We start from the raw sequence: 16,321 nt of genomic DNA on the forward strand, positions 1-16,321 counted from the left end.
TGACAGGAGGCACAGGGAGAGCAATGATGTCACGCAAACACTGTAAAACACTCTTTCTATTATGAAATCTTTCAGACTGCAAAAATATCTAGTTTCCATGGGCTGAATCTAAGAACAGTACTTCCAGGAATAAATGACATAACACCAAAGGCCCCACTCCCCGCAGCCCAGTGAAGGACTCGCTGAGGGCACAGGACATACAGGATGCAGTGGAGCCAACAGGAACCGGCTTGAGATTTATGACCGGTCCCAGGGTTGGGCAGTTACCAAGGGGTGCTTTTGGCAGGGAGCTAAGGTTTTTACAGAAAAATTAAAAGTCCCAACCTATGGAGCATTCAGGTGGTCTGCCTGTAATCAGTTAAGACAAAGAGCTGAAGCTCTGAACACAGGCCCTGGCCACAGAAAGGAGTCTGCACACACATCCTGTGCAGACAACTAGAGTACGAGCTGCTGATGCCACATGGTGGATGAGGTCAGCAGGCCCCATGAAACTTGCCTCACAAGGCAATAACTGAAGGGTAAGATGCAGGGGAACAGAGTGGGGGAGGACGGCTGCAAAGGCTGCTACTCACGGCTGCCACTCACTGACTGCATGGTGCAGTGGGGGAGCACAGCCTGGAGAGTGAGAATGCAGTGTGCAGCACTATTTAAAATGGGAGGCGATAATGGGAGGGAGGAGGTGCTAGCAGCTGGAAGACAGCACATTCTGTGCACTCCTGGATCTCCACTTCATGTCCACGGATGCTCATAGCAAGTCTGCAGCCAGTCTTCTGTCAGCACCAGTCACCATTGTGACTGTTCACAATGGCAAGCATATCTCACACAGGCCACTAAAGCTGACACTTCTAGGATAAAGGAAGTACCCTAGACTGGACCAGTAGATCACCAATGTCAGGGCATTTACCTGCACAGCTAGAAAGGCCGCACTGTCACTGCATTGTACTCAATGGCTTCGTGAGGGGCGCCTTGGAGCTTACGAGGTGCTGCCATACCCCCTTTGCCCTGGCTGGCATGAGGACACACTCACCTCCATAGTAGAGTCCAGTAGCGGTGCACATCCGCCACTGTCCCTGGTACATTCCTGCTCTGCTGGGGCTGCACATCTGGACGCTGACATCTGCGATCTCTTGGGGCTCTAGTGATCTCACCATCACCATGTTCACATGTCCAAACTGGTCTCCCCCGACATATTTAAGACAAACTCCTGGAGGCCAGGCCTCTGCCCCTAAATTCAAAGAGAGAGAGAGAGAGAGAGAGAGAGAGAGAGAGGAGAGAGAGAGAGATAGATAGATAGAGATAAAAAAAAACCTGTTAGGCAATCAGTCTGCTGTACTGGAGTTCCTTTTAAACTGTGGAAGGGGCCTCTTGATACACATATGAATGAGATGATAACGGATAATGACAATAATAATGTCATGCAGCACAGAGAACTGGGACAGTGGGGAAATGGTAAGCCAGCTGGGCAGATGAAGTCAGCTTCACCTCGGACCTCACGGAACACAAAGAAATCCATCCCCTCACGTTGTCCTTGTGCCCATTCACTCACACACATGTGCTCACGAACTTTAAACAAATGTTTTAAAAGAGGAATTGTGAAGAAAAAAAAAAAAAATCAACCTGTGACCAACAGCCTACCTTTATAACTTGGCAAATTGCACAGGCAAAATCATTCCTTAAGATCTGTGTCAGGTGTCCATGCACACCAGTATAAATAAGCCCAAGAATATCCATGGAGAGGAAGGCCAAACCCACACCTAGGAGAGACTGCTTTCGCTATTAAAAGAAAACATATGGCCACTTTTGCTGGATTTTTAAAGTACAAACATGGCCAGTTCCAGTGGTACAAGCTTGTGATAGCAGCTCTGGGGAGGTTGAGGCAAGAACATTCTGAGTCTGAGGCTAGCCTGGTCTACCATAGCAAGATCCAGACCACCCAACTACACCTTGAGACTTCGTTTCCAAATAAGGGAGGAGGGAGGGAGGGAGGGAGGGAGGAGTCTGCTCCCGATGTCTCCTAGACACCAGAAAATAAAACAATCATCCTCACTCAAAACCCATGTTTCTAGGACAGGGCAGGAGGTTAGTCTCTCTGTAAAGGGCTTACTTTCTAAGCACAGGAACCTGAGTTTGAGCCCCAGAACCCATGTACAAAAAGCTGGTAGGGGCTGGAAGGTGGTTCAGCAGTTATAGGACCTGCCCAGCAAGCAAGATGACTAACATTTGAATCCCTACCCAGGTAAATGTTCCTCGGGCATAGCAGCTCTCCTGCAAGTCCAGTCTTAGAAGAGTCGGACTACTCAGAACAAGCTAGCTACCAAGGAGCTAAGATGTGAACTCAGGGTTTGACTCAGAGACCTGCCTCAAAAAGTAAGGTGGAAGTTCAGAGAATCCAGATCCCCAACATAACCTAGGGCCTCTGTCAGAATGTGTATGTACATGCATAGGCACACATAAACACTTGTGCACACTTACACAAATATGCATACAGAGACATGCATCTACAGCAAACACATGACAACATTAATATAAAAAGCCAGATGTAGTCGTATGTGCTGGTAACATCAGTCACAGGTGGAGAGGACTGAGGATCCCTGGGCCCTGCTGGCCAGCAGCCTAGCCTACCTGGCAGGTAACACTCAGTAAAAGACTGTCTCCAAAACCCAGCAGACAGTACATGAGGCTGTCCTCTGGCTCACAGGCACACACCCCAGTCATGTTGCCTGATTTCATACTTTTCTTCTGGGATCTTTAATTATAAAATATGCAGAGGCTGAGGGACTGCTTAGGTCTCTGGCTCAAACTGAGGGAAAAGTCAAAGCTTGAGTGGTCTCCACATAAGATGACCTGTGGCATCAGCCAGGGCACTAATGCAAAGGGTGTGCACCTCCTGTGAACTATCTCCAACATGCACTCAATGTAAATGTCTCTTTTTATTAACACTTGTGGGGGTTGGAAGATTTGTTTTGTTTTGTTTTTTTGTGTTTGTTTGTTTGGTTTTTTTGAGACAAGGTTTCTTTGTGCAGCCCTGGTTGTTCCAGAACTTGCTGTGTAGACCAGGTTGGCCTTGAACTGAGACACCCTCTGCCTGCCTCTGGAACATTGGGCCCAAAGGTGCGCCCTCCCATGCCCAACTAAGATGCTCCCTCTTTTAAAAGTGGCTCACACCTACAATCCCAGCAATAAAATAAGTGAAACAGGAGGACTGCTGCCGCGTCTAAGGCAAGCCTGGGGTACACTATAGTGTGAGGACAGAGGCTGCTCTCAGAGGACCGAGCTCTCTCCCAGCACCCATGCGGCAGCTCACAGCCCTTACCTCTAGAGCTCAATGGGATCTAACACTATTCCAACCTCCTCGGGCTCAAGTACAAACCCACACTAAGACACACATCTACGCATAATCTAGAAATTAAAACAAAAAACATTTAAACATAAAAAGAAACAAACAACAACAAAATACCAGTAATTTCTGCCAGCAACCAAAGTGGCACAGGCCCTCCAGAAGCTCAGTTAAAAAAGACTGCTGAATCCCAGGGGTTCAAGGCCAATCTAGGCAGAGTAACAACGCATTAACACATAAAGACTGCTAGCCAATTGCTGCCTTAACAGTCTAAAGGGCAGCCAGGGATGGCAGAGGGGCAGCTGGGACACTGACATCACACGCCAATGCTGTTCTCCACTGGGGCCTGGCACAGCTTATGCTGTAGGTCAAGAAAACAGTGGGTGACATCAAGTGCCTTAGGAATGTCAGTCTCATTAAAGACAGGATCCCAGGGGAGACAGGTGCAAATTCACAATCTCTGCCTCTGCCGGTCTGTCTGTCTCCCTCTCTCTTCCCTACCCACCCCACCCCCCAATCCTGTAACAAGGCAATGTCTGTTAGCACAAAAGGGCCAGCAGGTCTGTTTTGAACTTCTAAGAAAATACGATTAGCCAAGATTACGAGTGTGAGACTTGGCTGTCTTGGGCAGACAAGCCTGAATGGCCGAGACCCAGCACTTACAGCGACACACAGAGCACTGTACTGCTACGTTCCCGGGAAATACAAAGGAGTAAGATCTAGGGTCACTAGCTAGGGTGGTCCTCCTTTGGACACTCTTGCTAACCATCCCTGTCTGATGGGCTGCATGAAGCAGCTCTTGAACAAAGAAGTGGAAAGAGGTGTCCACCCTCTTGAGAGTCTACAAGGACCCCAGATTAGGTCTCCAAGACAAACTGGATAGGTCTTTCTGGAATGCAAGGACTCCTCGTGAGTTCTATGACCTTGGAAATCACGCTCCATATTGATTAAGGTGGCAGTGCTCTATTATCACAAAACAAACCAATAAGGCAGTCAACCACCATCCCGCCACTGCCAATCTTGAGACAACAGCATCAGAAAAATCAATACAAAGCCACCCAGTAGCTCTAGAAAGCCTAGACATGACCACAGGTCTGTGGCTACAGGTGTCTGGAGATGTCTGGAACACATGCATGTCTGTACAGAGATCACTTGTGCACGTGTGGATGCAGCCCCTGTCAATAAAATGCTGACTGCCCTGTAAGTTTAGGCGGAGGAAACAGAAGGTGAAACATTGGTAGATAGTCAAGTGTGGGAAGACTCGCCCTGGGACATGAGGGAGGACAGATTATGAGAGTGGAGCAGAGGTAGCTGGCCACGAGGCAGACATGGAATAAACGGGATATCACTCTATGAGCTAGACGGAGAACATTCCGTCTATAGCCATAGTGTTTTTAAGGATAAAGCCTCATCGTTTTCTCGGAGTTCAAGGGTGCAGCTTAACAGTAAAACACCCCACAACACACGTCAGTGTAGAAGACAAACCTCCCATGGAGGGCTCCCAATAACCCTGGTGTGTGGGGGCAGCTCCATGGAGACAGACCTCCCACACCTAACAAGGAGCTACACCATGCTAAAATGTGATAGATGAACACAGGAAATACATTCTCTAGAAAGAAGGGGAGAGCGCTGCCTATTTTAGTGAAGGAAGAAAGCTGAGGTGGGAGGGGTACAGGTGAGACAGACCAATCTCAATCCTAGTTCCACGTGACACTGAACCTCAGCAGAGGAGAACAGGAAACATTTGCTCAACTTCCTTTCCAAATGCTACTTTCATTTTCATTTCTATGAAGCTCAAAAACACTAACAACTGTGAGCATGCTCAAGCCACTCTCAAAGGACAATCTGTGCAACAGAGAAGAAAACCAGTGACAAGTGTAGCTCAGCCCTGTGTGAGAATGTAAGATGCTGTGAGGCGGTGCAGAGACAGCTTTGTCTACTAGAGAGAGAGAGAGAGAGAGAGAGAGAGAGAGAGAGAGAGAGAGAGAGAGAGAGAGAGAGAGAGAGAGAGAGAGAGACAGACACCAGACCAGGGACTGAACCCAGGCCTTGTGTATCAAGGTAAATTCTATAAGCCAAGCTAGCAAAAAAAAAAAGGTCTCAATTCTGGAATTATGTACCTCCATGGCTAAATGTCAAGGGGATGGTTTTAAAGCATATGACATTACGGTCTCTAGGGAAGTTACTGGGACAGCTACATACAGTCACTGCATAGCTCACCTGCTATGTGTTAGTCTGGCATCTAAAGCAAGGTTTGCCTGGACAACCACTGTGCACTTAACACGCTCAGTGAGCACACTTCTCCACAGCAGGCATGATCGAGTCAGAGACTGATGCCTGTCCTACCTCTACACTGTAAGACACAGGCCAACTTAGTATGATGCTGGGGAAGCAGCACGCAGCCTTGTCTACCCTGTAGTAATCCCTCCTACAGCTAGTCCAGTGCAAGGATGGACTCAGGTAGTAGGGTAAAGCCACAGGACACCGGCCCCAGCCTTTGAAGAATGAAACCTGTCTGTGCATGGTACCTTGAAGGATAAAATCTGAAACAACTGGAATTGAGACACAAGGACTGCTTCTCACACACAAGCACTGGCAGCCAACAGCAACAACCACAACAGTTTTAGGTCAGGAGAAAGGCAGGGCAACCATCAGACCGCCTCCCGCACATCTGCAGAGCTATCTACTGAGTAGATGCTAGACCAGAGGCTTTACAGAAAGCAAACAGCTACTCTACAACAGCTTTTGCTGCTGTCTTGGGACACTGTCTCTGCCTGCCTACCTGCCTCCCTTCTCTCTCTAGCTTAGGCTAGACAGGAATTCAACAGCTACCTACCTTCATTTTCCAAATATTGGGATTCCTCGCACACTCAGCTTCTTCAGCCTACAGACTTGTGGCAGGGTGTGGTGTCACATGTCTACTGTGGTGGCATCGTCTATAATCCAGACTGAGGAGATCTCATGAGGTAGGAAGATGGCATATTTAAAGCTAGTCTAGCTATAAAGTAAGACCTTATCTCAAAACAAATATAAATACCCCATATCTATAGCTGGGTGGGCTGTAGGCCAAGCAGGGCTATATAGTAAGACCTTGTCTCAAAACTAACACATGGCTGGTGAGATGGCCAAGGAGATAAAAGATGCCTGACCCAAGCCTGAAAACTGAGTTCAATCCCAGGACCCACAGGAGATGGCGTAGCACTTGGGCATCCACAATATAAAAGAAATGGCATAAAAACATGTACTTAGAGAAACTAAAGAGAGGCTCAGAGGTTAAGAACTCTGGCCACTCCTCCAGAGAACCAAGGTTCACTGCCAGCAGCCACATGGTAGCCCACAGCTGCTTCTAACTCCAGCTTCAAAAGATGACACCCTCTTCTAACCTCCTTCAGAATCAAGCATGCATGTGTTGCTATCAAAATAACCAAACATGCCATGCAGTAGTGGCGTCCGCCTTTAATCCCAGCATGCCTTTAGTCTCAGTGCTCTGAGGCAGAGGCAGGCAGATCTCTGAATTAGAGGCCAGCCTGGTCTACAGAGTGAGTTCCAGGACAGCCAGGGCTATACAGAGGAACCCTGTCTCAAACCAACCGGAAGAAAGGAAGAAAAAATAAAGGAAGACAGACAGACAGACAGACAGACAGACAGAAAGCAAACTAACAGAAAACCATATGTATGTTTGAGAACATTTTTAATCTGTAATACCGAGTTTGCATAACTCTGAGAAGGTGAAAGAAGCAAAGATTTCTGATATACTTTAAAGCAGTAAAATTTTAAGGTGAAAAAGAAATTAAGCAAAGTAAAAAGCAAAACATAACAAACAAAACCACTCCCCCCAGATGTTGGCTAAGCATTTAAAAGAAAAAACAAACACTAGAAAAACGTGCGCATTCTCCTGTGTCAGGAGCCTCGGAGCCGAGCCGGCGTGGAGACACCGTCTAGGGCTGCACCTGCAGCGTCTGCTCCGTTACCTCAGCTTTCCTCAGGGGTCTGTCTCTCTGAACTAAGACAGCAAAAGAGGCACAACTGAGTCTCGTACAGCAATCCTTATGTAAGACTCTAGTTTATTCTAGCAGGCATGGAGGAGGACTGAGGTGTTATCCAGCAGCCAGTCTGCTACAAAATTTCAAACAAAACAAAACCGGTTAGCCGGTTTCTCCTCACAATGAACTAAATTACAGAGAACAAGGAAACTGGATCTAAAGAAAGGTAACTTCGTGAGGCCTGCTCGGGTCATCTCCCATCAGACGGATACAGACGGATACGACACAGGCACACCTCACACTACAGCCTTCAGCTAAATGGACACTTTTTGCTGAGCTTCCCAGTCCTCATTACAAAGAGTGTTAAGGCATCCTCAGACAAGAGGGCAGAGTCTCAGTCAACAGGACGGACCCAGAACTCAAGAAGTGAGCCAGGAAGGTGCCCATGTCCACTGTCCCACGCTCACTGACAAACAAGTGAACAGTGTGCTTTACTTAGTGACCTTCTAGCTTTGCCTTTGAGACTGGGCCCGCCTGTGTGGCTCTGGATTACAGCGGTGTGCACTGTGCTAACACAGACCTTGAGAACCCCTCTCACACTCCTTACCCTATTTCTCATGTTGCTCTCAGTGCCTCACAAACACTGCAGTGCAATCTGAGTCCTGTGGACACACAGACACGAGTTTTCCATGGAGCAGACGCCATGGCTCTGCCCAACTGCCCTCCGGTAGGTCCAGGAGGCACCTGTCCTCAGGCCCGGCAGAGAGGTGAGATTACAGTAGAGCTCCAGGGAGAACACAGCACCCACAGCCTAGTTCCTAGTAGTAAATGAGAATTAGACCCGTGTCTGCATGCAGCAAGAGACTACACTAAGGAGGATCTCTATGAGTTCAAGGACAGCCTGGTCTACAGCCTGGGCTACATAGAAAAACCCTGTCTTTGAAAAACCAAAACAAAACTTAGTCTCAAAATCACAGCCATAAGCTCCAGCATGCCCTTCTCATGCTAACTTTAAAACAAACAAACAAACAAAATAACAATTAACATATAAATCCCCATTATACACTTACCAGAATTCTGGATCCCGCCATGTTTTTATGAAACTGGGTGTCAGGGGGTATTGATTCCCCTTCTCCTATGGTGACATCTTCAACAAAGGACATGGAGGGCACGCTGATATTTGGGCTCTCGAAGTCATAATAGGCGCCAATTGCTGCTTGTAAGTTCCTATAGATAAAAAGACAAGAGACCTCAGTCCACTCTCAAGGGTTATTATCTGAACTGTCAAACCTGAGGAGAATCCTTTCTTAGGTTGGTCACAGAGGCAGAGGCTCCCACTATCAGACCTTCAAAAGCCACTGGTCACTGCTGAGAAACTACTAGAAAAGCAGAACCAACAAACTTGTGCCACTGTCTCGTGAAGGTACCACACAGAGGGTGACAGACCACTGTAAACTACAAGAAGCACAGACACAGAGACAGAAGAACACTAAGAGTCTCTCCAAAGCCAGCCATGGTTTAACTCCAAAAAGACTAAGATAAGAGTCTTCCCAAAGCCAGGCCTGTTAACTCCAGGATTTGGACAGAAGCAGGGAGATTACCACTCTGTAACTTTGTTTTTATCATTTTAATTATACATACAGGTGTGTGTATGTCCACATGTATATGTATGCACAAGACACTGCAGATGACCACAGAGGCCAGAGGTATCAGACTCCCTGGAGCTGGAGTTATGGATAGTTGTGAGCCACCTGACATGGGTACAAGGAACCCAAACCTGGATCACCTGAAGAGAGCTGCAAGTGCTCTCACCTGCTAAACCACCTCTCCAACGTCTCTATAAATTAAGAATAAAACACAAAACCTGGGTGTGGTGACACATTCCTTTAAGGGATTAAAGTGTTTAGCACATCAGAGACAGAGGCAGAGGATGTGTGAGTTCAAGGCCTGCTTTGTCTGCATACAGAATTCCAGGATAGCTAAGAGACCCTACCTTCATAAAACAAAACAAAATGAAACAACCCTCAAACCATGTATTTATTGTGCATGTGTACGTCTGGTGTGGGGTGTCATATACACAGGTGGGGTGAATCAGACTCGGGTCACAAGGCTTGGTGGCAACCATTCCTACCCACTGAGCCATCTGGATGGCTCAAATTCCACTTTTAAAACCCTTTATTGAATTGGTTTTTTTTTTGTTTGTTTGTTTGTTTTGTTTTGTTTTTGTGTTCTTACTTCCCATAGCAGATAGCATTATACACTGCTCTTGTCTTTTATTACTTTGACACTAGGTCTTAAAGATTAGTGTCTGTCACAGCTGAGTCACTGTAAGATAAATCACTACTTAACCAATCACTATTGGGTGTTTCTAAGTTTCACCTTTCCCAAAGTTTCCGCCTGTACATCCTGTACAGTACCTGTAGTCAGTCCCTTTATGTAGCACTTCTTGGAGGGTCTGGATCTTCACTGCTGTATATAGCCTTCCTTCAGTAAGGAGATGCAGAATGATGCTCACACTGCCTCGTGCTGCATCTCTGCCAACGTGACAAATAACCTATCTCACTGACATCTTAGAGTGCTTTTCTTTTTGCTGAGTATGGTGGGTCAAGCCTGTATGCACTCAGAATGAAGAGAGAATAGTAGAGTTTGGAGCTAGCCTCAGCTAAGTATGATGGCTGTCTTAAAAAAAAAAAGAAGTGACCACTTTTTTACATGTTTAAGAGCTGGGGTGCTGATGAAGAGCAAACTCAATTCCCAGCAACCATATAGCAGCCCATAACCTGTAACACTAGTTCCAGGCAATCTGAAACCCCACCCCACCCCAGCTCTGAGGGCACCAGGCATGCATGTGGTGTACATATGTACACATAGGCAAAACACTCATGCACATAAAATAATCTTTTAAAAATGTTTAAAAAGAATTATATGTGAAGCTGAAGAAGTGGCGGAGTGAGTGAGGTTCCTGACTGATGCACCTGTGAGGCTGTGAGTTTGGATCCCTAGAACCCATATGCAAAGTAAGCATGGAAGGCAGAGATAGGAGGCTCTATCTTGGGGCGAATTCAAGGTGAGACACCTTGTCTCTAGGAGCTAGGGAGAGCAGGGTATGGTGGCACAAGTCTTTAACTCCAGCCGTTCCTTTAAGACTAGCCTGAGCCGGGCGGTGGTGGCGCACGCCTTTAATCCCAACACTTGGGAGGCAGAGGCAGGTGGGTTTCTGAGTTCGAGGTCAGCCTGGTCTACAGAGTGAGTTCCAGGACAGCCAGGGCTACACAAAAAAAAAAAAAAAAAAAAAAAAAAAGACTAGCCTGGTCCATATAGCCTGAGGTTCAGACCATCCAGGGCTACACAGTGAGACTCAAAACAAAACAAAACAAACTAAACAAAACAAACCGTTGAAGAGGGACGGCCATCCTCCCACCTCTGGCCCCCACACAGACCGGCATGCATCCACGTTCACCCTTAAGAAAGACTGGGGGAGGCACACCAGCCTGTAAGCCCTGGACCTCAGGAAGTGGAGGTTTGATGATGAAGAGCCAAGACCAGCCTGAGCTACATGAAACCCAGTGTCCAATCAGAAAAGGTAAAGGAAGAAAGCAAAACGCCATATGTGACTTCGTTCTCAGAAGAGCCACCTGGTTAGCTGCTCCTAAGGAGCCACGCACACAATCCAGAGCCCTCCAAACACAACAGCGTCTCATCAGGGCTGGTTCACAGCTCCAGTGCCAGAAACCAGAGGCCACAAAGGGTGCTTAGACAGGTACGTTACAGAGATCAAAGGCATTTCTGGTGATGATATTATGGGATTCTCTTCTGGTCTTACATCAGTAAGCTCACCATCAGTTCTCAGAGCAGACAAGCAGCCAATCTGCAGGCTTCTCAGCATAAGCAACAGGGAACCATGGAGCCAGCGGGCTGCTTTGAGCAAGCACAAACACAGCAGGAAACGACTGCACCATGTACACTGAGGCAGCTGATACTCTCTGGCTAGGGCCTCTGTGCCTGCTTCTCCAGGTGTTTGCAGCTGCCAGAAAGGCAGGCTATACTTAGAGCACGGATCATGTGATGACGGCACATCTTACTAATCAGCAAGGACTGGAATTACGACACCCGGCTGCCCGCCCGTCCCATGTGCTTGATGAAATTTACATGGAGCAGAGCTGGGCCAGGAGCCAACCTGCACCTGCTCACTCCCTGTTGCATACGAAGGCTTGGACTTTAGTCTTTCCAGCCCTTTCCTTTGTAGATAACAATGATCAAAACCATAAACAGAGGCTGGTAAACCTACGGGGCCACAGACAGACTCAAGTCACGTCAGCCATCAGCCCCCCCCTTAAGGACTGAAGAGCAAGTGGGAGAAAATCAGCTTACTTTCAATTTGCTCATTTGAAAACATTTAGAAGTTGTGTCCATTTTTTAAATAAAGACTACTTTTTGCCTCGGTCTCTTGCAAGCAGCCTGCACTGTCTTCTGCTGGGAGGGACAAACTCTTGCACATTCAGGAGAATCCACAATCGCCACCGGCATCTGTGTCCTGTCTTAGCCATGGGTGTACCATCAGGTCACCCTCCCTGGGCACTGGAGAGGAACACTAACTTATAAGAGCAAAAGTCACACTCCTCTTCCTCACTCACCCATACCTGCCTGGTACAGGTAAGCCAGCCAGAGAAGACCAAGGCCCTCTTAAAGCCTAAACTTAAACTGCAGTTGTGAACTTCCTGAGGGGAGAGGGAACCGACAAGTCACTTCCTAGACACAAGCAGAAGCCGACTGAGGCCATCAGACGCGGCTGGGCATGCCTCCTCGGGGCTCCAGTCAGATTATTGCTCACCCTGGGCCAGCAAGAGCAAGACTAGCTCACTTAGCTCCCAGTCAGTGCCACCATGTATGCTCCTGTCTCCAAACTGCTGACCAGGAAGGAAGAACACTGGCTGCAAGAAAGCCTCTGCCCCAGTCTTCCTCAGAGCTTCTAGACAGAAACAATCTTCAATATAAGTTCATCCAGTTAAAAACATCCTGAAGATGCCAGCTGTGGTGGCGCACACCTTTGATCCTATCGTTCAGGAGGCAGAGGCAGGTGGTTCACTGAGTTTGAGGCCAGCCTCTACAAAGTGAGTTCTATCTAGGACAGTCAGGGCTACACAGAGAAACTCTGTTTTAAACAACCACAAAATAAAAACCTGACAAAGGAGGATGGGCAGTGAGGAGAGGGACTACTGCAGGACCCATCCTGTCCGGAATTTGTACCATGGGATGACTGGAGTGCCACACTCTGTCACTGCCACAAGGCATTTTTTTTTTCCAGACAAGTCTCATTATGTACCCCTGGCTGTCCTGGAACTCAGATAAATAGACCAGTTTGGCCTCAAACTCAGAGACCCACTTGCCTGGGTCCCAAGTGCTGGGTCTCAGTACCAGGAAGGCAGAGGCAAGAGGAAGACTATTACAAGTTCAAGACCAGTCTGGGCTACATACCAAGACTGAGCCCCCCTCCCCCCCAAAAAAAGTTAGAATTGAAAATGTTGTGTGAATTTTTAAAATTAACTGTGTGTTCACATGAACGTGTATTGAGTGTCCCACCAGAACAACGTGAAGATCAGAGACACCTTGTTCGACCTGGCTCTCCCCACCCAACACTGTGTGACTATGGGTGCTGAACTCGGGTCATCAGGCCTGAGGGCCAACACGGTTGCTCACAGGGCCACAGGGCTGCAGACACAGCTCAGTGGTTAAGAGCACACGCTGTTCTTCAGAGGACCCTGGTTCAATACCCAGCACCCATGTCGTAACTCCAGTTCAAGGGAACCCAACACCCTCTCCTCCTGGCCTCTGTGAGCACACTGTGTGTGTACACGCACGCGTGCATGCATGAGTGTGCATTGTTACACAGATTCGGGCAAAATACCCATATACATTAAAAGCAATAATAAATAAAAATATGAGCTGGACATTGTGGTGCATGTTTGTAAGCTCAATACATGAGAAGACAGGACAGAAGGATCAGGAGTTTCAAAAGGCCAGCCTCCACTACATACATATCGAGTTCAAGATTAACCTGGGCCACATGAGACCCTACCTGCTCTCATGTACAGGGAAATTTAGATCGACTAAAGCAAAAGGAAACATCTAGTCAGACATGGTAGTTAATGTCTATGGTCACAGTATTCAAGAGGCTAAGGTAGGAGGATTGTCGGGAGTTTGGGGCCAGCCTGGGTTACACAGTAAGTTCTAGGTTACTAGCCTGAGCTACAATGTGAGACAGTAGCCCCTCCCAAAGGAGAGAGGACATGAAGAGGATTGGTAAGATGGCTCACTGGGTAAAAAGCATTTGCTGCTGGGTCTGACAACTTGAGTTCTGTCACTACAACTAGACACCTCCTGACAGGCTCTCCTCTGACTGCCACATGAGCCATGGCTAGCATGTACTCACACATGCACACAGTAAATGCAGGGGCAGGAATGGAAAAGAGAAAAATCTAACAAATTAAAAAACAATATTTTTTGGGGCCGAGGGAACAGCTCAGGGGTAGAGTGTTGAGTAAACACACAGCCACAGACTTCACCCCAGTACCGAGCATAAAGCACTCACTGCAGTGACATAACCTGCGGCTGTAAGGACAGCACAGCCTGGCAGGTTCCCACACTGGAGCTCCTGGTGCTGTGGAGGAGCACATGCTTGAGCCCCAGTGTGCCCCCTGCCCTCAGACCCACATGCCAAGGCACACTGCAGAGGGACATTAAATTACTCATCAGCAGACCTCCTCTGGCCAAGCCTCATGTTTGCTTTCACCCAAGGGTGGACGAAGGAGTCTGAGAAGAACGAGGCACATGGCAGGAAGGCACTCCTTCCTGTGAAGATGGAGAAATAGAGCCAGCCGGAGTTAAGACCCTGTCTGCTCAGTCAGTCCAGGTTCAAGCTGCTAACTATTAAGGTGAATTTGCACGTGGAAGCCACATTGTTATAGTAATTCATTGCAATGCAAAACCCTAAGGCAAGGACTGAGTGTGCACTCAAGGACTGAGTGTGCACTCAAGGACTGAGTGTGTGCTGCTGTGTGCTTCACTGTGCGCTCAAGAAGAAAGCACCAGGAGGACAAAGGCAGATTGTGCACTGGAAACTTGAGGCTGCGCTCTGCTGAGTCACTTCCGTCATGGACCTCTGCGTCCAAGAACTCACGTTTCAGTCAAAAATGCAGGTTTAGAATAACTCCTTGTTTTGGTTTTTGGTTGCTGGATCTAATTTCCTGAAATGATTTACAATCGCTGTGTCTGTGGTAAGCACCATTTCTGGAAATGAGGAGACACTGTGAGGAGACATGAAAATGTGGAATGCCCCACATGCCCCAAGATGACAGCACACAGCATGTTCAGACACAGCGCTACTTACAAACAATTTTGGTTTGTCATGAAATTTAGACAGTGAGTTATGATATGATCAGATAAATCTGCAATTAAGCTGAGTTTCAAATTGATCTGATCCTAACACTGTCAAAGAGCTGTTTCCTAGTTTAAAAATACAAAGAACTTTTGGGTCTGACTTTTTTTTTTAGGTTGCCAAAAAGTATCTGAATATATATTCTATTCTGAAATCTAGCTATTATTGCTGTAAGAGTTAGAAAATACAATAAAAATACAATAAAAGGCAGATTTTATGGACTTTACTGAGAAATATCATATACCTTTATAATTTCTTTGATTAAATGTTTCTCTTGTGTCTAAGATTTCCTGCCTGTGAGATCTCTGGACAGCCTCAAAGTGGCTGCAGTTTCATTTCCTCTAAGAACACGCTGGCCAAGCCGTCTTTGGAGATGATATGGAAGTAAGCCTTGGCACACGCATGTCCACAATGCCCTCCACTACGCATACTTAAGAGAACATCTACAGAGGAAGTAACCAACTGTATGCTCTTGTCTCCAAGAAAAAGATAAGTTCTACAGAGTGTCAAACACACCCAACGCTACTACACACTAACAAACCAGGACGCTCACCTCAGCTACAATACAACTTGAAGCACTAGTCTGAGGATAAACAGCCGCTGCATGATGAAACAGGTACCTTAAAAAGCTTCATATAGGGGCTGGAGAGATGGCTCAGTGGTTAAGAGCACTGGCTGCTCTTCCAGAGGTCCTGAGTTCAATTTCCAATAACCCCATGGTGGCTCACGACCATCTGTGATCTGATCTGATACCCTCTTATGGTGTGTCTGAAGATAGCTACAGTGAACTCATGTACATTAAATAAATAAATAAATAAATAAATCTTAAAAATAAAAAAAAGCTACATACAGGCTGGGCATAGAGGTGCAGGCCTTTAATCCCAGCACTCATGAGGGTTGAGGGTCAGGCAGGATGTCTCTGAATCTGAGCCCAGGTTGGTTTACACAGCAAGCTATAGACCAGTCAAGACTACATAAAGATTGTTTCCAAAACAAAAAACAAAAAAAAAAAAAAAACAAAAAAACAAAAAAAAACAAACCCAAAGTTCCATACAGGGCTGGATAGAAGTTAAGGACACTTGCTGATTTTGCAAAGAACCTGGGTTCAATTCCCAGCACCTACATGGTGGCTCAGTCTGTAACTTCAGCTCCAAAGACTCCAATGCCCTCTTCTGGCTTCCTAGAGCACTGCATGCACATGGTGCACAGACATACACAAACAGGTGACTCCAGGAACCAAATACTGGCCTCCATGGCCCCGGCACTGTGCGCACACATCAACAAGGACACACACACACGCATGCATACACAAACAAGCACATACTGGGACCATCAAGATGGCTGAGTAAGTGACAGCATCTGTTCCAACCACAGTGGCCTGAGCACAATACATGAAAGCCACGTGGTGGGACAAGAGAGGCAGGTTGTCCTGACTCCACATGTGCACACACACAAATATACACACACGAAAGAAATAAATGGAATAAAACAAAAATAAATGAAAAGCTATACTAGATGGAGAGAAAGACATACTGGATAAATTACATGCTATAACCTTAGCAGCCT

At 47.0% G+C, this 16,321-nt stretch overlaps 1 pseudogene across 1 annotated transcript in view; it reads right to left on the reverse strand.

The window, feature by feature from the left end:
- Positions 1-992: 992 nt before the first annotated feature.
- Positions 993-16,321, reverse strand: part of LOC117701495 (protein ILRUN-like) — a 33,652-nt pseudogene continuing 18,323 nt past the window's right edge. Inside the window, exons 2-3 of the transcript XR_013070200.1 lie at positions 8,391-8,547; positions 993-1,225 (exon numbers count right to left, since the gene is read on the reverse strand). The product of XR_013070200.1 is annotated as a protein ILRUN-like (transcript). The remainder of the gene's footprint in view (positions 1,226-8,390; positions 8,548-16,321) is intronic.

This window comes from Arvicanthis niloticus, unplaced genomic scaffold (assembly GCF_011762505.2).
Source record: "Arvicanthis niloticus isolate mArvNil1 unplaced genomic scaffold, mArvNil1.pat.X pat_scaffold_1183_arrow_ctg1, whole genome shotgun sequence".
In the NCBI taxonomy this organism is placed as follows: Eukaryota; Metazoa; Chordata; class Mammalia; order Rodentia; family Muridae; genus Arvicanthis; species Arvicanthis niloticus.